This window comes from Podarcis vaucheri (genome assembly GCF_965113315.1).
Source record: "Podarcis vaucheri genome assembly, chromosome: Z".
In the NCBI taxonomy this organism is placed as follows: domain Eukaryota; kingdom Metazoa; phylum Chordata; class Lepidosauria; order Squamata; family Lacertidae; genus Podarcis; species Podarcis vaucheri.
This window is the reverse complement of record NC_138758.1, coordinates 14,264,912-14,286,471: the sequence shown is the minus strand read 5'-3', so window position 1 is coordinate 14,286,471 and position 21,560 is coordinate 14,264,912.

Here is a 21,560-nt window from a genome sequence, read left to right as displayed (position 1 = left end):
CACTTCCTCAGGTTGCTCACAGCTGTGTTCAATTCAGCTGCACTCTCCACACCGAGTTCCAGGTGTAGCACTGTGGCAGGGGTTGCAGTTTCCCATGGGATTCACAGGATGGGAAGAGGACCCCCTGCACTCATAGCTCTTTCTTCATTGTCTGTCCTCTCCTCCTCCTCCAGCTTTTCAGTAGACAAGCATAGGATTGCTCTGTAAAACAAAACAAAAAAATGCTATGTCTTCTTTGTCCACCAAGTTTCTTGTTTACCTTACTATGACAGCGAGAGAGAGAGTTTTGATGCTCGCCTTGTGCCATCTGGTTACAAAAGTTGGATGCACAACTGCTACTATGTGCAACCTTTCCTATCTGTCTTTTGTCCATTATTGAGTGTGATCATTGAACAAGGTATATGCATTAGGGCAGGGGTCTGCAACCTTTAAGACAAAAAGAGCCACTTGGACCCATTTCCGAAGAAAAAACAACAACTGGGAACCGCAAAACCATTGTGACATTTGAAACAAATATATCTCCGGAGCCGCGATCTGACAGCAGGTGGGAAGGTGACGTCGGGACGGTGCGTGACTAACGCACGCACCGCCCCCATGCGACGTCACAGCCAGTACAGCGCCCGCCACAGTGAGGAGTGTTGGGGCGCACAATGCGCCTCCTCCCCTCGCTAGTATCCGCCCTGGAGCCGCAGCAAAGATGTAAAAGAGCCACATGCGGCTCCGGAGCCGCGGGTTGCAGACCCCTGCATTAGGGAATCAATAGTGTCACAGTGGATGGAGCCCAGTGCACTGGTTTGACATCTGTGACCAAAAAAATTGTTTAGATCAGAGTCATCTATTGCTGTGATAGAAAGAAATTTACTACTGAATCATTTACACCACTTCTTAGGCTGGATAAGGGCCTTAATTTTATCTTTCTGGTAAGGTGGAGGGGAAAGAATAGGAAAATATGTATATGTCCCTGTCTCTCCCCTCCACACCATTCTACAGTAAAAACAGAACCACATACTTATAATAAAGAAGTGATGAAATAACAATTTGTCATTAATACACAGGCCATGCAGAAATGTGCCTCTAACTCTAATCCACTGGCATTGACAAATGTTTAGCTTATTTTGACAGTGAGTGACCGTATTCTAACATTCTGCCCATGGAGAGCAAACCAGTAGAATGTTCTTCATTGCTTCTGCTTTCTTTAATGTGTGTGTGTGCTTGTATGTCCCCAGAACATGATAGACCCTGTATGTCAATTAGCCAAGGAGGAAGTGGCAGGGAAGACAATCGCTCAGAATTAAATGCATTCCAGTAGTGGCTGATGCCCATTCAGATTGGTAGGGCAGTGACAGGAGGAGCCATCAAGCTTTGTTCCCATTTTTCTTCCTGCTGAAAGAAGACACCCTCTGAGCTATTTGCAAGTTCAAAGGGAGGGGGGGAAGGCTGGGTGAGAGCAAATTGAGGCTGGTTTGACCATGCCCTATTCACCCTCATGGACTAGCCTCCACTGATGTATGTGTCTTCAAACTGTAAGGGTGGATTGCATAGTACAGTAGTACCTCGAGTTAAGTACTTAATTCGTTCCGGAGGTCGGTACTTAACCTGAAACTGTTCTTAACCTGAAGCACCACTTTAGCTAATGGGGCCTCCTGCTGCTGCTGCTGCTGCTGCTGCTGCTGCTGCTGCTGCTGCTGCACCGCTGGAGCACGATTTCTGTTCTCACCCTGAAGCAAAGTTCTTAACCTGAAGCACTATTTCTGGGTTAGTGGAGTCTGTAACCTGAAGCATATGTAACCCGAGGTACCACTGTAGTGATTTTTTTCAAAGAAACAGAAGCAGTCGAGTTTATTAATCTAAGCCAAGAAACATCTGATAAATCAAATGAGGTGGTGGAGGTTACCCCTCTTGTCCTACAAACCACCCCAGTAACTTTTAGGCCTCTTCCTTCTCACACTATCATTCAGCTACTAGACTTGCACCCACCAATGATTCTAACAAACTTATCCACCAAGTATGTATATTTTACCTGACATCCTGTTGAGTAGTTTCAGCTTTGATCAACACTGGGCACCTCTGCCTGTTTCTTGTCTGCAGTTTGGGGCTTGTTGGCCTGTTGTTGTACGCTGCAAGACACATGTGTCAAAGAGTGCTGCAGCACTCATATGCAGCTACTCTTGGGAAGGCTAATTCTCACAGTCACAACTGCAGTGGATCAACACCAATAGCTCCAGTTGCGCTGACTCTGTTTTCCCTGACATTATTCAAAATTGCAACATGGATAACTCATTAAGGGAAAGGAGGAAGCCATTTTTCTTTTCTAAACACATAGCAACAACATGTTATTTAATAAAATGTATTAAGCCAATTGCTTTTCCCCATAGCATATGCAGTAATAATAATAAACAGGATAAAGACATATTGAGAACAAAGCCGTTAATAATGATATCTAATTAGAATTTGTGTTAAAAACCAACTACATTAGTTTTAATGGGGGGAAATGTAATAGAACGCTGAATTTTTCCTGTTAAGTTAACATTCTAGACTTTAATGGATATCTTAATTAGGCTCCATTATTGATGCACACATTTTGGAAATAAAATTCAGTTGCATTCAGCCCTCTTACACCCAGATCTATTCAAAGAGACAGCATTATGATGATGACTGAAGGACAAATTGAAGCGTTGTTGGGAGGGGGGATGACAAAAACCTGGCTCTTGAATGACTTATGGCAAAGGATGCTTATTCAAAAGTGATAAAAGCATATGTGAATAGAAAAGAGTTGTCCTAATGGATATTGCACAGAATCAACTATGAATATGAAATATATCTGCACACAAAAGGGGTTGTTGTTGCTGTATCACTAACTTCCTGGTTATCTTTTTTTTCTGGAATGTACTTTTCCAAATACTAGTTCATATATACAACATAGCTTTCTTCATTTTCTGTTGTCTTCAAGTTAGTACATGTCCATAATTGCAAGTGAATGCGGACCATCCCAGGCAAACTTTGTAAATATGACATATACCATTGACTGCTGACAGTCATCTAAATGTGATGATCAGAATTTGCTTGGTATCGCTCTAAAAGATGGGCCTGTGTTTGTCAATTTTGAGGCATTCAGCAGCATTCACATGTAAACATTGGCAGTCAACAAAATTCTAGAAAATTCAAGCTGCGTAGCTAGCCATATGCCTGCTGTGCTGTAGCTTCCCATTGGGGCAAGAAAGCAGCCATACAGAGCAAAGGCACTACAAAAAGATGGAGTGCAGTATCATTCAAGGAGACAGACTCGCACCAGAAAGGACATGACACCTGGTAGAAGGATCAGATGTGTGAACTGGAGGTGATACCTGAAGCTTGATACGGTTGGAAAAGACACAGATTAGGTTCGTGGAATATATAAAACAAAGTTCTTTTAAAAAAACACTTTTCAGTAAACTTATCTACAACAACCGTGTGGTTTGCAACAAAATGTTGCAAACTCAGCGAGTGTGCTCTTTTTTAAGATCCCAGCCAGTCATGCCTGCCTCCTTCCCTGATGTTATAAAGTTAAGTGAACTCTAAAAAGTCATTCTCCTCACTGCTCCATTCTGCTTTTCTTCATCTCCATCCCCTAACCTACATGCTTTTTTCCAAGGATCTTGGGAGACCTCAAACATGCTCAGCAGCTGATTGGGACTGGTAGAGTGAAAGGCAGGGACACCAACAGTAGGTGGAGCAACAACCAATGAAAGTCGGAGTCAATTAATTCTAGTTTTGTCCTTTGCTTCCCCCCTTGCTGACTTGCACAGGGGGAAACACAGAGGAAGCTGATAGGAAGTACTAACCACTGGTTGTAAGCAAAAAGGAGGCAGATGGGAACTGACTGAGGGCAGTTGGAGGCTGATGGGGCACTTCTGCATTTGCCCAAATGGAACAACTTTCACAGACGATCAATGTTATCTGAGCCAGGTGGGGTTAAGGAGATTTGTTCCCTATTTATTTACTTGTTTTTGTTCTTCAACTCAGGATCCATCCTAGCATGCTTATGATTCCATCTTGTTTCCTAGTGGCCCCATTTTAGATGCAATCCTCACAAACATGGAATATTGTGTTCACTATTGGAAGGAATGATGGAGATTTGCAGAGTCCCTGGGAATGAATATGGGCCGCAGACATTTTTGTTCTTGTTGAGTCACCTCTCCAGGCCTAACTTCCTCTTGCTTTGTAGGACAGATTTTATTCCTCCAATTTTAAATTTTAATCCAACTGTCCCTTCACTTGTAGTGCTTCTTCTTTGCTGGTTAAGTGCAGGCAATTTTGCTAATTTGGCAGCCAACACCATATACATCATGCTTTATCGGTCATCACGAGCACACATGCTACAATGTGTTTTATTACAATTATGAATATTGCAACATCTGTACATTTGATTAGGGGCTAACTGTGTGGAATGCCTCTGGTTTGCATGACATGAAGCACCCTTTGTTTGCATACCGTGGTCACAGTGAGGGGACTAAAACACATGAATATCTGCCAGTGCTCGTGCTAACTTTCAATTGCCTTGCTGCCAAACAAATGAAGGTTTTTTGGCTCTTCCTTTCCCTGCCTGTAAACGCAATGCAAATGGTTCTGATCGGAGTCTGTACCGAAAGGAAAAAACAACACCCCTCAAAAAAAAGACATCCTCTTCTGTTCATGTGGATTGTTTCATGAAAAGTGGTCCCTGCTTCACACATACCGAAAGCAAGCCGCAGAGCAAGCAAGCAAGCGAACAAACAAACAAACAAACAAACAAACAAACAAACACTGAGCTTCTTCTCATTTCTTCTGCGGCAAAAAAATATTCTCAAAGCCTGACTCTGAAGTACATGCTTTGAAACAAGAGCAGTCAAACACCCTGGAATCTATATGTCAGTTAGGAAAAGGTAAAGGGACCCGTGACCATTAGGTCCAGTCATGACCGACTCTGGGGTTGCGGCGCTCATCTTGCTTTATTGGCCGAGGGAGCCGGCATCCAGCTTCCGGGTCATGTGGCCAGCATGACTAAGCCGCTTCTGGCAAACCAGAGCAGCGCACGGAAATGTCGTTTACCTTCCTGCTGGAGTGGTACCTATTTAGCTACTTGCACTTTGACGTGCTTTCGAACTGCTAGGTTGGCAGGAGCTGGGACCGAGCTCACCCCGTTGTGGGGATTCAAACCACCAACCTTCTGATCGGCAAGTCCTAGGCTCTGTGGTTTAACCCACAGCACCACCCGCGTCCCCTATATGTCACTTAGAAGTAACCAAAACTGCTTCCCCATTCAGTTCCACATTCGAGTGGGGATGAACTTGTCATGCTCCGCCTTCCCCTGGAAAGTCCATTATGGGCTTTGGTTGCTGGTTAGAAATTTGGAGGTGGACCCTGCTTGGCCTCAGCACTCCTCTCTTTGCCTAAGGGAGCTGGGCATGTTTAGCCTGGAGAAGAGGAGGTTCAGGGGTGATATGATAGCCATGTTCAAATATATAAAAGGATGTCATATAGAGGAGGGAGAAAGGTTGTTTTCTGCTGCTCCAGAAAAGCGGACACGGAGCAATGGATCCAAACTACAAGAAAGAAGATTCCACCTAAACATTAGGAAGAACTTCCTGACAGTAAGAGCTGTTTGACAGTGGAATTTGCTGCCAAGGAGTGTGGTGGAGTCTCCTACTTTGGAGGTCTTTAAGCAGAGGCTTGACAACCATATGTCAGGAGTGCTCTGATGGTGTTTCCTGCTTGGCAGGGGGTTGGACTCGATGGCCCTTGTGGTCTCTTCCAACTCTATGATTCTATGATTCTACTTTATGGTGCTGAGAGTCATGTGCTGAAGTGATGGTGTGTTTTGATTGGCTGTTATTCCAGGCAGGAAAGTCCAGTCAAGAAATGGTGGGCTAAATAACTGAGGAGGTATTCGGTTAAGGCGGTAGTCCTCAAACTCCCCCCCTCTCCCTTTCTGGGCCACACTTTCAGAATAAAAATGTGCTCACACCACACCATTTTTTTAAAGGATAAGAAATATATTGGAAAACAAAATGTAACAACTCCTAGCATATATTTTAAGAGGTATTCAAATGCACAGTAAACAAACCATTTCTCAAAATATGTGTTCGATTTTGAGGCCCATTGGTAAAAAGATGGACTATACATTTTTAAAATAAAATAAAATAAAATGATTGGGTTGCTTCCCCCTTGAGATCAGGGGTCACTCTGGAACTAGATGGTGAGTACTGTGGTGTGGGATGGGCCAGTAGGCCTCTGGCTGCCTCTCTCTGCTGTAAGTTATCCTTAGACTCAAGAGGATATGCCCTTCCTCAAGAACACACCTTTCTTGAGGTTTTCACCAACAGGAAGCTCAGTCTGTAGAAAACACTAAAAATAGCACTCCTGCTTACCCAGCCTTCTAATTAACCCAACCACAGCACTAAATGTGGTTGTTTTTACCTTCACCAGCCAACACAAACCACATTATTAAAGGTGAAATCATTGTCTTGGTATTCAACATTTGTATAAGGTTGCATGCTGCCTTCCGGTATCCAGAATGTTAATACCTTTTCAGTTAGTTAGTTCCTCATTTACATGAGTGATGCCTCATATTTAAACCAGTAATCACATGTTATTTTAAGTTCAAAATAACTTTTTATGTTCCGTTATGGAGCTCAAGTTCTCGCTCTGTCTACTAATGCAGAATAATGGAAAATAATTAACTTGAAATTAAGTGTTCAGTTTTATTATGTTACAGTAGAGTTCTAATGTGAATTTCAAAAGATATTTTAAAGTGCATGCATAAATCAATTATATACAAAGAATAAATTATAACTACTTCAGAAAGTAATATATTTACTGGATAAAAGGCTGGTTCATAAAACTGAGCCCCATTACGATCTAATACATACGCAACACTTTCTGTTGAAATGTAGAGAATTTTCCTTCCTGTGATAAGAAATGATTCCAGTTCTCTCTCTCCCCCCCCCCACACGCTCCATATTGGTGAGTACATTTCTATAAACATGAATTGCTAATTGCTTCACTTTCAAGCAGCACATGAATTTGTCAATGATATATTCCATTATTGCTCTGCTTTCTGTATTGCTCTTTCATGGGTGATGTCTGGGGTGTTTTGATGGAGAGAAAAATGTAATGAAGACACCAAGATTGTGAACAAAGAATATTGCTGGCAGGGACTGTTTCTCAGTACTCCCTCTCTTTGCAATGCAAGCTCATGTTAGGCCTCCCTGCTTTCTTTGTTTCAAACTCTCAGCAGTCCTTGTAAAATAAAGTAGAAAGAGGTTGGTAGCTGTAATGTGTATGGGTTGCTCGTGCGTAAGTTGCCGCCTCTCCAGGCTTTGTTGCCTTGCTAAACCTTTCAGTCTGGGCAGCCCTTTACTTCGTGGCTGCCTCAGTCACTAGCAGAATCCGTCAGTGGGCGTTTCTTAAATCTTTTCCAACATAAAAGTTGTTTGACACCCAGTCTCCTCCTACTCTCTCTGCGCGGAAGTCTTCTGTGCAGGGTGGGCGTGGGTAGCGGAGGACCCGTGCTCTCCCCGCTGGTGTCCGGTGAAGAGTCCTGGAGCCCTCTCGCCGATTCCCCCATCAGCCCCTCTATATCCCTGGTGTTGCGCTGATTTGCTTCCCCATCTGCGGAGCTGCCTCTCTCCCTGCTGGGCCCTTCTCCAGCATCATTTGAGAGCCTTCCCTCCGCCTCTAGCTCCGATGTCAGTTCCCTGACAATAGCCATTTGTCATTAGCTTAATTTTACATTTCACCTTTCTGCATGTAGCACTGAAGGCAACTAACAGCAATAACAATAGAAACATATATTTGCTATTATTTATTATATCAACAACAACGACATAAGGACCTGTCTTATACTGAGTCAGACCACTTCTCCATATAGCTTGACAAGCAGCTGCTTTTAGTGACTTCAGATAGGAGGCATTCCCAGCTATACCTAGACATGCCAGGAATTCTGTGTTTCTTGAATTTTGAGGTGCTGGGACCTTCAACATGCAAGCAGATGCTCCGTCCCTTAGCTTCAACCTTCCTTAAACATCTTTTTAAACGCCTGAAACTGTGGAACAATTTCCAGTACTTCATAGAAATCATACTGAGTCAGGTGATTTATCCATCTATAGCAAACACTGGCTGCTTGTAGTTGTGTGTCAAGGTCCCCAAGCCACCCCTCAAATAACTCACAACTCACACATAATTTTTGTTTAAGGTTTTTGGCATAATTTTGGCCACAACTTTATTAAAATACATAAATGTGAGTGGTTGCTTCGGCATTGGTTAAGACTATCTGTCCCCCTGCCTGGGGACAGAACTGACTTCTGGACTCCAGCGAAGGGAAAACAATAATGGGGAGAAATGGAGCTGAGCTACAGGACCTCCCCGCATGCTCCCTGGGGCTTGCCAGCCCTAACCCCATTCCAGGGATTCAGACAAAAAGATGGCAAGCCCCTGGATTCCTTTAATGGAATTCCTTTCTGCAGCAGCATTGGAGGGGCAGGCCCAGCCAATCCTTGCCCCTCCTCCAACCAATTGATAACCAATGCCTAACCGCAACCTTACAAGTTGTGATGATTTGCTATGCAGTAGGCAAAAACCTAATGGCACCAGCCATTCAGCCAATTGGACAAAATTCCTACCGGGCCCCTGTGCCAATGGCAGATGACCCCATTACAGGCATAGCAAGGTCAACACAAAACCCCTAAAATTAGGGCGGGTGATCCGATGCACACAGCGAAAGAGAAAGCTCAAAGCTGCATGCACAGAATTTAAAACGTTCGATCCCTCCCACCAAATTGCAACATGGAATTTACCCCAGCAACCCAGCCATCCAATCGTTACCACAGGCTACCTCAGTAACCCTGCCTGGCAACAGAGGAGGGCCTTGCAGACCCCAATGCAACACGTGCTCTCTATGAGGGAGAACACACTTTCTCTAGTATGTCAGAGCTGAAGATGCTGGGATTGAACCTGGGGCCATTCACTTGTGAAGTGTGTGCTCTGAGCTGTGGCCAACTCCATAGTGCTGCCTCCCTGTGCATGCATGACTATCCTTTTTCTTTGTCTTAGCTAATTTCCTACTAATAATATCTGCCTGCTTCTGCTGTATGTGGAATTACAGCTGAGGTTTCCTCAGAAGATCAGAAGGCTCAGGTACAGCTATACTTAAAAGTATATTGAAGAAATACATGTTTTCTTGCATTTGTATTCACTGTTCTTCCATGTGGAATCCAATACAGGGTACATGTGATTCCAAAGTTCTCATCACTCCGCTTCAGAATTTGTGGCCTCAAATGCCTTCAGACCACACTTTGCGCCTATCCCCAGTCTACACAGTTCCTCATCCTTCCCCATACAATTAAATGTCTCTTCCAACTGCACAGAATTATCATTCTTGTTCCTGAACCCCTCTTCTCCTTCCCCAGATTTCTCCAGTTTTATACATCCTTTGTAGACCCTAACCTTGTAAGCATAATCAAATATGCAAGAAAAGAATACCTATGTGCAGATGTCTTTATCGTATTTATTGATGAAGAGCTGTTTTTTTTTTTTTGTTTTCTCAGTGTACCCTCAGCCCTAATTCACTCAAACCATCCAACACAAAAGACATATATAATTATACAGCAGGAGTGTGATTTGTGTAAGTAGTCATGTTCAAAAGAGTGGGACTTTAGTACCATCCTAATTGTTTCACATGCAGAGAGAATTGAATAGGAACATTCCTTTAATAAATAGGAGCAGAGTCCTAAACAATAGCCGGATGCCAAGGTTACTGCTTTCATGTATTCCTTTTCAAAAGCAAGCAGAACAAAACCCAAAGGTCAGATTTTCTGAACTTGGACTGTCTGTATGTCTCTATTCTCTCCTCCCAACACACACACTTTCTTGCTCCCATTGTGACACTGCGTGATGGTACAGGAAGGGCAGGACTGACAAATGGCATAGCTGCAAACCTAGCTCTGAAGTATATAAGCACAGAGTGAAAATGGCTCCCTGAGATTCTCTATTTACGGGTTATGAGATGTGTGTTTGTCTGTGTTTGTGTGTGTCAATATAGCTTCTTATTCCTCTTCAACGCTTTTATTTTTGCTGTTATAATTGGCACCATTAGAGCTCTGGCTTGACCACCATTCTTAAATCCTCTTCATAATGACATTCTGGGAGAATACCAGTCACTTGGAAGGGCAGTAGGGAAGAATGCTGTTGTGCTCAGGTTCTGCTTATGGGCTTCCCATGGGCATCAAGTCGACCACTGTGAGAAAAGGATGCTGGACTAGGTGGACTTCTGTCCCGATCCATCTTATGTTCCTGTGGAGAGCCTTAGGTAGGACAGTTGGAAGCCCTCCCCTGCACACATCAAGCTCTCCTCCACCATGAGCTTCCTGTGACTTAGTCCCTACTGAAATAGTGGGTTGCTGGATGCATTGAAGTTGTTTCCAGCACAAGCTGGCATCTCATCCTGCTAGAGCAAGTGTGGGGAAATTTATTTCACCTGATACAGTCATACCTCGGGTTAAAGTTGCTTCAGGTTGAGCATTTTTGGGTTGCGCTCCGCAGCAACCTGGAAGTAACGGAATGCGTTCCTTCCAGGTTTTGTCACTCAAGCATGCAGAGATGCTCAAAATGATGTCACGCACATGCACGGAAGTGGCAAATAGCAACCTGCGCACATGCACAGACATGGGTTGTATTCGCTTCTGGATGTGAACGGGGCTCCGGAACAGATCCCGTTCACATCCACAGGTACCACTGTATATACATTAGGCAACTTTCATGGTGACACATTCCTGTGATGGGCAGGGCCAGTAGCAAAAGTGAGTGGATGTGACTCTCACCTTTGTCCAATACTACATTCCAGCTATGCAAATGTTAGGGGAAAGGGGGTCACCTAACAACTCAAAGCACCATTGCTGAATTTACACTTCCCATGATTTTGGGAGGAAAAGCAATGACTGTTCAAAGTGGTGTCATAGTGCTTTAAATATATCCTCTTTATCCAGCAGAGGAAGGCAAGTTTTGAAGTGGCTCTTGTTCCTGCTGCCTTTTGTCACTCAACAGAGTAGTACAGAGGGTGGATGTGATAGAAAGTAGCATGGTGGTGGCTGATGGGAACACACAAAATCTCATGATAATTGTCAGGAGCTATCCATTCTGAAGGAAATCAGCCCTGAGTGCTCACTGGAAGGACAGATCCTGAAGCTGAGACTCCAATACTTTGGCCACTTCATGAGAAGAGAAGACTCCCTGGAAAAGACCCTTATGTTGGGAAAGATAAAGGGCACAAGGAGAAAGGGACGAGTGTTCTCGAAGCTACCAGCATGAGTTTGACCAAACTGCAGGAGGCAAAGACAAAGAGGCGGACACGACTAAACGACTAAACAACAACAACCTGGGTTAGAAATGGGAAACTCCCCGTGTTCTTACAGGACCTTTTTGTCTAGGATGTGTAGACTGACCAGTCCAGAGGCTTTAAAATACTTCAGTACCCAGAAAACAACCACAGTTCTGTGGTTCATCAGAGGAGGCAGATGTATAGCAGTAGCTCAGTAGTTGCCACACAGATAGCCAGTGGCTCTCCAGGGATCTTCTTGGAGATGTAGATGCCATGGATAGAATGAATTTCAACTCCAGCATTAGCGGGACCTTTGGCAAAGACACCCCTAGAGGACACCCCTTCTTTTATTATCCTCTCCACCTTGCTGCTTCCACCACTGCCCTTTCAGAAAGGGCAAAGCTCTTCTCACTGCTTGCATATTCCGACAGGACAGGTGAACCAGCAATAATAGGAAGGAGGAGGAGGAACAAGGTGAGGCTCCTCTTCAGTTGGGCAGTGGGCCCTCTAATAGAATACGGCGTCTCAGTAAGTGCCAAACAATGCTAATTCCTGATACTGGCCTTGGATTGAACCTGAAGCTCTTTGTATTCAAAACCACTGTTCAAAGCCTTCAAGCTACTGCCTTTTTGTCAAATAGAATGGTAAACAGTTGTATGGGTCCCCTGCCCTATTTGAATTCCCTCCCTAATGAGAACAGAAAATACCTTACAAAAGATGTACTTCTTTCAAAGAACAAATTGTCACATTTTTACTGCTTCTTTTTTAAAGCACTAGCTAAGTACTCAAATATCAAAACCGCTGTGGATTTAAGGTTTGGACTAATCATTGCACTGGATTCTAGCACATCACTGTTGGGGTTGCCATAGTGAGTGCCTATGTGTCACACTGAACTTATTCATGTTTAGCATTAAATTGGAACATTGGGTACTAAGGATTTTAAGACATTTACATTAAAAAAACCACACACCCATATTTTGACTGGAACCTGAGTTACACCTTATTCATTCCAGCAGGCTCTAAATTTCTGTGCATGAGTCATGTTGAAGTTACCATGATCACCGTCAGGCAGTGTAATTTAGTGCAAACAGAAACACCCATATTAATCGAGACACCTTTTGTTCAGCAAAAGGCACAAACATGAAAACTAAAAACTCAGTGGTATTCTTCATGGAACAAGATTATTTTCGGACAACTTTTTGGTTGCCCATTTCAAGATGTCCTTTCTGCAAATCTCTCCCCTTTATGAAGATGATTGCAATGGGGCATTAATGGGGTCATGGCACAATACACGTCCTAGGCATAGAGAACTGAGTCACATGCTGCAAGGTCTCAATAGCAACTCTGCAAATCATAGGTTTTCTCTCTAAGCTGCTTGTATGCATTGTTATGTTCCTCATTTGTTCAAATACGTAAATATAAATATAAGGCGTGCAGGCAAACAACACAAGGTCAGTTCCAAAAGAAAGAAAACAGCTTTGCAAGGTTCATGAACCTTGAGTGAAATATGGGACTCAGGTATTTAAATTAAACAAGAAGCATCAAGAAAAATCACAACATATGAAACAATAACGTTTCTAAATAATAGAATATGCAAACATTCGAATATGGTCTGAAATGGCAATTTCTGACTCGTCAGAAACATTCTCATAGTGCCTTAATTCTGGTAAGGTTTGAATGGTTGCAGAAAAATCCAGAAATGGGCACCTTCAACCTGAAGAGGTCCTGGACCATGCTTAGATTGACTCACATTCCTGGAAGATTAGTGCATTAATGAAGGTAATAGCTACATTGTCCACCTCAGCATACCACATGCCTTGAATATACTGTACCACAATAGCCACATTAGTAATTACTACACTTTACATGACCTAAGCAGACTTCATATTACCTAAGTACTTGAAGCATCAGAAGTAATGGTGAGACAAGGAGGAAGGGCAGGAGGGGGGATCCTTGCCTTTGTGTCACTGTGCAAGAAGGACAGGAAGCTTCTTCCATGTTTGATCTCACTGCGACAGCACCGTCACATTCCATAGTTTTCATCTCCTGGAGTCATTTCTCCAACCGCTCAGCTTCCAGCTCTTGTCTAAACTCGCTACCTTAAACAGATAACTGCAGACAAATTTCTGGGGTGATTTTTGTGTCACTCCCCCGCCCCCTGGGCCAACCACTAGGTATGCCTCTGCCTGTATCAAACCATTATCAAGATTTTGCAACTGGAAGAATGTAAGAGAAGGAGAGAAGAGGCGACTACTAAGACATCTTTAGGCCTTATTCAGACTTGTTTGAGTAGAGGTTAGCCTGACCCAGTAGGAACCTAGGATTGCAATCTTCATTTCAACATCTGAAGTACAATGCTGTATCTGTTTCTGACCTTACAAGAGTCTTGGATGACCTGAATGGAGTTGAGGTAGAAAATAAATGCTGCGCAATAATAGTTTCTTTATATTTCCTGAGTGAATTCCTCCCACCTTTACATCTTTCTAAAAGTTTCTGCTGTCTTTGTTCTACAAGGGAGAAAATTGTTTTTTTCCCCAAAGCTATACCGTGTTTGCATGTGCTAGCTCATAAATCAGTTCTAACTCGTTGCGACAACCGTGTATGTGTGTATATATATGTGTGTGTGTGTGTGTGTGCATGGAAATTCACACTTAAATAGTGTGTCTGAAGCACATCTTTGTTAGGGTTGTGCATACCACCTTGATCTGAGTCAGAACCTGATCCAGTTCTTTGGAGCAGCCCTGATCCAACTTGGGATGATCCATAGCAGAACCAACCCAAATCCAGGTCACAAACAGATTGTATAGTCAGGCAGTTGGGAGGCGAGGAAAACAAGATGTGTGTCTCCTTCTCCTGTCTCCCACATATGTTTAATCAGGCTTTATAAATTGCATGACTTGTTACTAAAGATAGAACTATTTAAATATACATTTCAAATGTATTTTGATTTGGGAAGTGTGAAAGCCAGGTGATAACTAAGGCTGTAGTCCAAACTCCCACTCCCTGACCCTATCACCAGGGCATTGCGGAGTGGTATAGTCATTGCTGCGTCCACAGCCTGGAAGGTCAAACTGGTAGGTGGGGGTATGGAGGACAATCAGGCGTGATCCTTACACCAGCTTCAGACTGGCTTTCAGACCATACCCTCCAACATTTCCCCAGTGGAAACAAGGGTGTTCTATTCCATAACAACAATAATTCTATTATTTATACCTTGCCTGGCTGGGTTGCCTCTGGGCAGCTTCCAACATATATAAGGGTATAATAAATTAAACTCCCTCCCCCAACTTCCCTATACAGGGCTGCCTTCAGATGTCTTCTAAAGGATGCATAGTTCCTTATCTCCTTAACTCGGGGTTGGCATAACTCCATACCCTCCAACATTTCTCTGATGAAAATGGGGATGTCCTAAGGAAAAGCAGGGCATTCCTGTATTAACTCAGAAAACTGGGGTGGCTTTTGTAAATCTGGGGATGTCCCTGGAAAATAGAGACACTTGGAGGGTCTGTCAGGCCCAGATTCATGATGATGGTTGTACCATGGATGATTTCTTTCTCCTAGGGATACTTGAGGAATCCCTGAGGTTCCCATGGATTCCACAATGATTTAGACTTTCAGGAGTTTCTGCTGGGTGCTGCTGGAGGGGATACCACTGGTGGACCTCCTTCCCACCAAAATGTTCCAGTGGCCAGCAGGAAGCAATCTCAGCCAGCAGTGCTGAGTGGAGTGACATCTCTAACTTAATCCGCTACCCCTCTCACACACAGCCCAGTGGAAGGGAGGTTTGGATTGTTCTATTAATTGTTCTATTAACATGGATTGCATTGGTTCATAAGGGAATCTGCAAATATTAAATTCCTCAAGTATCCCTAGGAGAAAGAAATCAAAGCAGTTTCATTGATGAAAACTTGAGGAGTTTGTAATCCAATTAACACAGGGTCACTTTACACTGTTTAGTTTGCAGCAGCTAAAGGACAGCTTGTTGCTCCAAGGTCTGGTTCACACATGTACATATTGTTGTAGATTTCTGTATATTTTGTTACTTTACCCATGATGGCAGCCAGCTGAATGTGTGGCTTTACTTTACTAGAAAGCAGCATAGTATCTGAGGTATTGCGAAAAGAGGTGAATGATGCAAACAGGGATGGGTGGATCTCTATTTCAATTTCTCTCAGTTTCTCACCTTTTCAACTTTAATCCCAGCTCTCTGCATTTCCACATCAGTTTGTATTTTATAAAAAATAAAAAGGTCCTCAAGAAAATGCATCTGCATTTTAGGGTGAATTTCTTGTAATATATAATATTTGTGTGTGTTTTTACAAAACACATTCCCCCAATATCATGCATTTTAATATTAATTTCACCTATATATACAGTTTTATGAACCCTTTACCCTCATGTGTGTCTCTGTGTGTGTACACTTCTGTACACAATGGCTGGAGAACTGCATTGCAAAACTTGTTTTGGATAGTATGAACTGGGTAGGTTTGTCTTCAGATGTGAATTGAAACTCATTTCTTCAGCATCCCTATGCATCAGTAATACTGGTTACTTAGCAATTCTTGTTGTGGAAGACGTTCTCCATTTATTAGCCAAACTGCACTGATGTTGCAACTGTTCTCTCAAGCTTTCCCATTTCAGAGGGAGGTTTATTCTGCAGAACTGGGACAGGAGACTGTTGCATCTCCTGAATGCTATTAATATTAAAGGTTAAAATTATGGGAATTGGAAATCTGATGCCATCTCAGTGCAGGATGGCAAATCGATTGTTGTCAGCAATTTTAGATCAGCTTGCATTATTATATAATCATTAAACAGCATTATTCCTTAATTGGTTTCCAAATGAAGAAATCAGTGTTATCACAAGTTGCTGCCAAATGGAAGGAAGAATAAACTCTTGGCGTTGATCTCATCACGGGCATCATCCTTGCTCAGATTGCACATAGGGCACATTCCCTGAATGAAAAAAGATTGTACCTGCTGGCCCTATCTTGGCATGGACCCTTTCAACAGAAGAACTGGTGAAAGTGTAAGTGTGCTCACATTCGGCAACTTACCTGATTTCTCTAGGCATAACCATTGTTACTGAAACCCAACGAAGTGGGACCTCTGCTAATAAGAGTTTGGACCAGTGTATCCATTTAGATTAGCTCACCATTGTATACAATGTCATGCTAAGAGAGCTGCAGTAATGGTTGGAGCATTTCCATGTTGCCCATCATGTGATCGTGCCTTTTAGGGTTTTCCTATTATGCTTTTGTGAGGCTAAATGGGGTATCAGGCTACCCCACCATAGATTTCAGGTTACATCAATGAAAATGCATGTGGGAATCTGGCAGGAATTTCTAGATCATTATAAAGACATGTCTTTTTAGATGGATGACCTAAGAATCAATATTGGACTCCAGGGAAGGTCAGAAACAGCTGGGATTCATAGCTTCCAGTGCACAGAGCCAGGGAAATGGGAGGGTGTACATCTGCCCAGATACTACACCATTGTGACTGTCAATTCTGCTCTGTTGCATTGAATACAATGACAGCAATGTAGCACAAGTGACAATAACCCATTTTTTTATTGTATGTGGCATGCGTTGTGGAATGGAATTGGTTTGTGTAGGGAGCTGTGCCACTTTCTGACACCTTTGATCGTTCCATCCCCCTTGAAGTCTCTATTTCTGAAATCTTTGAGCTCGAGAGCATGGACATCTAATGTAAAAAAATAAAGAGGCAATGTGTCCCTACCTTATCCCAGTCTGAGCTCTCATTCTCTCTCCCCCACCCCCGAACATTCCTCCAGCCCCTTTGAATCCCAGGAAGACAGAAACCCTCAAAGAAAGAATAAAGAAGAAAATGGAACGAAATCATAATAATAAAGAAATGGCAGACGGATAGTATGGCTACAGATAAGTATGTAGTACTTGGCAGCAAATTAAATTCATGATCAGTTGTTAAGGCAAAAAGGAAGAGAGAGGCATTAATACTGTTTGAAAAGGAAAAGTGAGTGAGCTCCCCCTTGCTAGCTGTGCTTTGTTCTGTTTCCCAGGTCCGCTCCACGCATTGTAATATCACCATCAGAGAAAGTCATTCGCTATTGCACAGATGTGACAATCTCTAACATGACAAAATGCCATTAGAGCTACCGCACACATGATAACAGGGGAGGGGGAACACTCTGTATTCTTTCTCCCTTTCTCATTCTCTCATTCACTCTCTGAAACAAGGCTGCCCTCTACAGAATAGAACACTATTCACTCACAAGAAAAGTGACGGGCTGTTCTTGTGTGCCTTTTGTAGTGAACATTCCTGCCAATGTGGGGAATGTCTGTGGATACGAGCTGGAGTTTAGCACATATATGATGTTTGCGTGTGTGCATTCACACATGTGTCCATGTTAGAATCTGTATGAGTGAGAAAGTAGAACAGAAGAAAGGAATTTAGACAGAAGAGTGAGAATATGAGTTGGGTTGCATTTTACAGATTAACAGACCAGAGGAAAAATAAGAGTTAGTAAAAAGCTGGGGTAGAATACACCCATGAGATTACACAGCAGACTGTCTTGCTAAAAGAAAAGAAAAGGGGGGGGGAGTATGTACAGTATTCTTTAATGTGTGAAATCATCCTACTTCAGCCTTTATGCAGAATCACATAATGAAGGTAAAACTTCACATGGATTTGCTTTTCATTTTGCCTAGGGGTTTTGGGGTGTTTTTTTTGAAACCTATTGAAAAGAGGGGTAGGATTTTTGGTGAGGTGTGGGGTCACCTGAGTTTTGATGTGTTGTCACTTTCACCCCTCATATGGAAGCTTCTGCACTTTATTGTACTGTCTCTGTGTTCCTTGAATTTTAAGCATTTTAGGGCAATTTGCTAATAAGCTTCAGAAATCTAGCTCTAACAGCTGAACCCCTCCATCCAGCTCTGGTGGTGATTTTGTTTAAAGACATGGGCAAAGGTTCTCAGCCTCTTGCAATAATTACAGTGGGCAGTTGGGTTGTGGGAGGATGAAGTGAGGAGTTCTTGAGTGTTGCAAGCACCCTTGAGGACTTCCTTATATCTCTGTAAGCTGCATACAGATCCAGGTGCTCTTGGAGGAACACCAAGGCTGGATCTAGACACATCAAATAAGCGTTTCAGTCAAACACATTGTAAATTTAAACAGGGAAAACAGGTAGAGAAAAACAGGACTCCACAGCGCCGTCTGGTGGCACAATGTTGTATCACATAGACAACACATATAAACCACCTTTTCTTTACCAATCTAGCTGAGTCCCAAGATTCAGATCCAGTTTAGGCCCAGTTTTGACACAGTTTTGGTAGCCCAGTATGATTACCTCTGTTCAGAAAGAGACAGGAGAAATGTGTCTTTGTTGATTCTCATATACCTCTAAACAGCTTTTGATGCAATCAGCCATGGTATCCTTTTGGAGTGACTGTCCAAGATGTGGGTGGGTAGTACCAGTTTGTGGTGGTTCTGATCCTACTTGGATGGCTGTTTCCAGAGGGGGATGCGTGAAGAGTGCTATTTGGCCCCATGGAACCTTCAATGTGGGGTTCTTCAGGATTCAATTTTATCTCCCATGCTGTTTAATATCTACATGAAACTGCTGAGAGGTCATGCAGAGTTTTGGAGTATGTTGTCAGTGATATGCAGGTGACACACAGCTCTACTTCTCATTTACCTCTTCAGGTGTGGCAGTGGATGTGCTGGACTGTTGTCTTGCCTTGGTAGTGGACTGTATGAGAGCCAAGAAACTGAAGCTCAATCCAGATAAGATTGAGGCATTATTAGTGAATGGTTCTCTAGATCAGTTGGAAGGAACAGGTATGTAGCTTGCGGGTACTTCTGGATCGACTGCTGCTGCTTGAGGCTCAGGTAGCCACAGTGGCCCACCAGCTTCAGCTGGTAGCTTAACTACACCCCTAGCAGGACACGGATAGCCTAATCTGTTCCCTACATTTCTAACCTTTAGGTTAGATTACAGCAATGCATTATATGTGGGGCAGCCTCTGGAACTGCCCTGAAAGCTTCAGCTGATGCAAAATTCAGTGGCCAGGTGGCTCATGAGTCCTGAAGTAACTGCACTGGCTGCCACAAGGTTTCCAAACCCAATTCAAAGTGCCTTAAATGATTCAGGACTGCAATACCTCAATTAAAACCTCTACCCATATGAACTAACCCAGACACTACAGATAATCATCTGAAGCCTTTTTGTGTGTGTCCCCTCCATGAGCCATTTGAGGTCATAGGCAGAAACTAGGTTGAATGTCTTTCAAACAACAGTCCCTAATGCAACATTGTCTTTCCTCATTTACTGAATTTTACCCACTTGTTTGAGAGAATCATAGGAACATAAGACAATACCACACAAAGACCAATGCTCCATCTAGCTCAGTATTGTCTAAACTGAGAGGGACTAGCAATGACTCTCCAGAGTTTTCAGGCAGGAGTCCTTCCCAACCCTACCTGGAAGTACCAAGGATTGAATCTGAAGGCTTCTTCGTTCAAAACAAGTGGCCTTCTGCTGAGCTATACCCTACCCAAATATAAAGGAAAGGCATCATTTGAAGACACCAAAAAGGAGCACGTGGAATACACTCCTGGAGGTTACAATGAGCTTGGCATTTGAGAAATCAGCCAGTGGTTACCTGCATAAGTCTCATGCTGGGATCTGTTAGCTTAGCCAAAAGCAGGGGTAGCCCACCCCATTTTGCCACCTGAGGCTAAATGGGAAGCTGCAACCTCCAACCACTGCCATGTTCTGCCCTGTAGGATTCTGCTGCCCAAGCCCACCTCATGGATGGACTGTGGACATGACCTTGGTAGATGCCGAATTATTTGGCACAGGTTTGGTTACTGTACTTCTTACAAGCTCCGTTTTAGTGGGATGAAAAGGAAAAAGAAAGACACTACTTTATATTTTTCTGCACAAACCAAGATTGGGCATTATGTATTTTGCACTAGTTTATTGATGTGGAGGCATATCACAGTTCAAAGTGAGTGAAGGCTGAACCTTGCTGTTTCAGGACTTTTGCAGGGGGTGGAGGGATAGTAGTGATGTGTTTGAGAAATGAGCTTTCAACAACATCCTCATTATGTCTGCATGACACTTGCTGAGAAAATCAAAGGGAGGGGGGAAATGCATCTCATAAAAAAACACAATATGACCACAGAATTATAGATGAATTTTTGTGAAGCTTGTTTCCCAAGGGCCTATTTGCAAGTGGTCCACTTTCAAGGAGAAAGGGGAGACAGAGAGAAGGGAGTGCACCAGAGGTGAGGAAGAACTGTATTATTTACAAGACGTTCCTTCCACTGATGAATAGCTCCGGCTAGAAACAGAAAAACAGCTTTCACTTCACACAGAGTTCTAAGCAGAAACTTCAGAGCCTGACCATTCTGAAATGCTGTTATGCATCTCAACAAACTGCAGTTTACCAAGAAAAAAATAATAATCCTGGAAACAAAGAAAGCAAGTTGAAGAAGGGAGGGAAGGAGGCATCCACTGCTAGCTTTTTGGAACAGTCTGTAGTGTGGTTTGATTATGTGAGCGGACAAGGATGGAGGAAGGCAGAAATTTCTGTTCCTAGCTGTCTTAGGCTGCATCAAGACAGCACTTTATTCCATTTCCCTGATATTTCCTTAACAAAAAAATTCTGCACTTTATGTGATCTTCACAGGACATAAAATAATCTCTAGTGGACATCTTGAGTTCATTTTCATGTTAATTGTTTCCCCCCAAAAAAAATCCATTTGCAACCCATTAACCCAGAAAATTGTAGGCGTTTTGCATTGTAATGTCCCAGTGGTTTTCATGGATGACATTTGGTATACAGTTCTTTCCCATCCTTTTCATGGCCGAATCATAGGGAAAACAGAAACATGTACGTGCATAAAGAGTGGTTACATGTTCAATAACATCCACTGTTGTGTCAGACCACACCCACTGATGTGAGCGAAATTTAGCATGAATAAAAAAGCTACAGTTCTATAATGCAAGAAATAGTGCAGTGTAAAAGGAATATTGGAAACTGGAACATAAGTCCTAGCATGATAACTGGAAAAACGAATGCAGGACAACCCACAACTGAATGTGCCCTTAGAATTGTTTGGTTGTTGTTGTTTTTTAATCTGGTGCAGTTCTTTTACTGACAAATTCAGTGTTCTTTGCCTTGCTGTCTGCTATTTAACACACTTTGCAGACTTATTTTCACAATTCACAAATTTGACA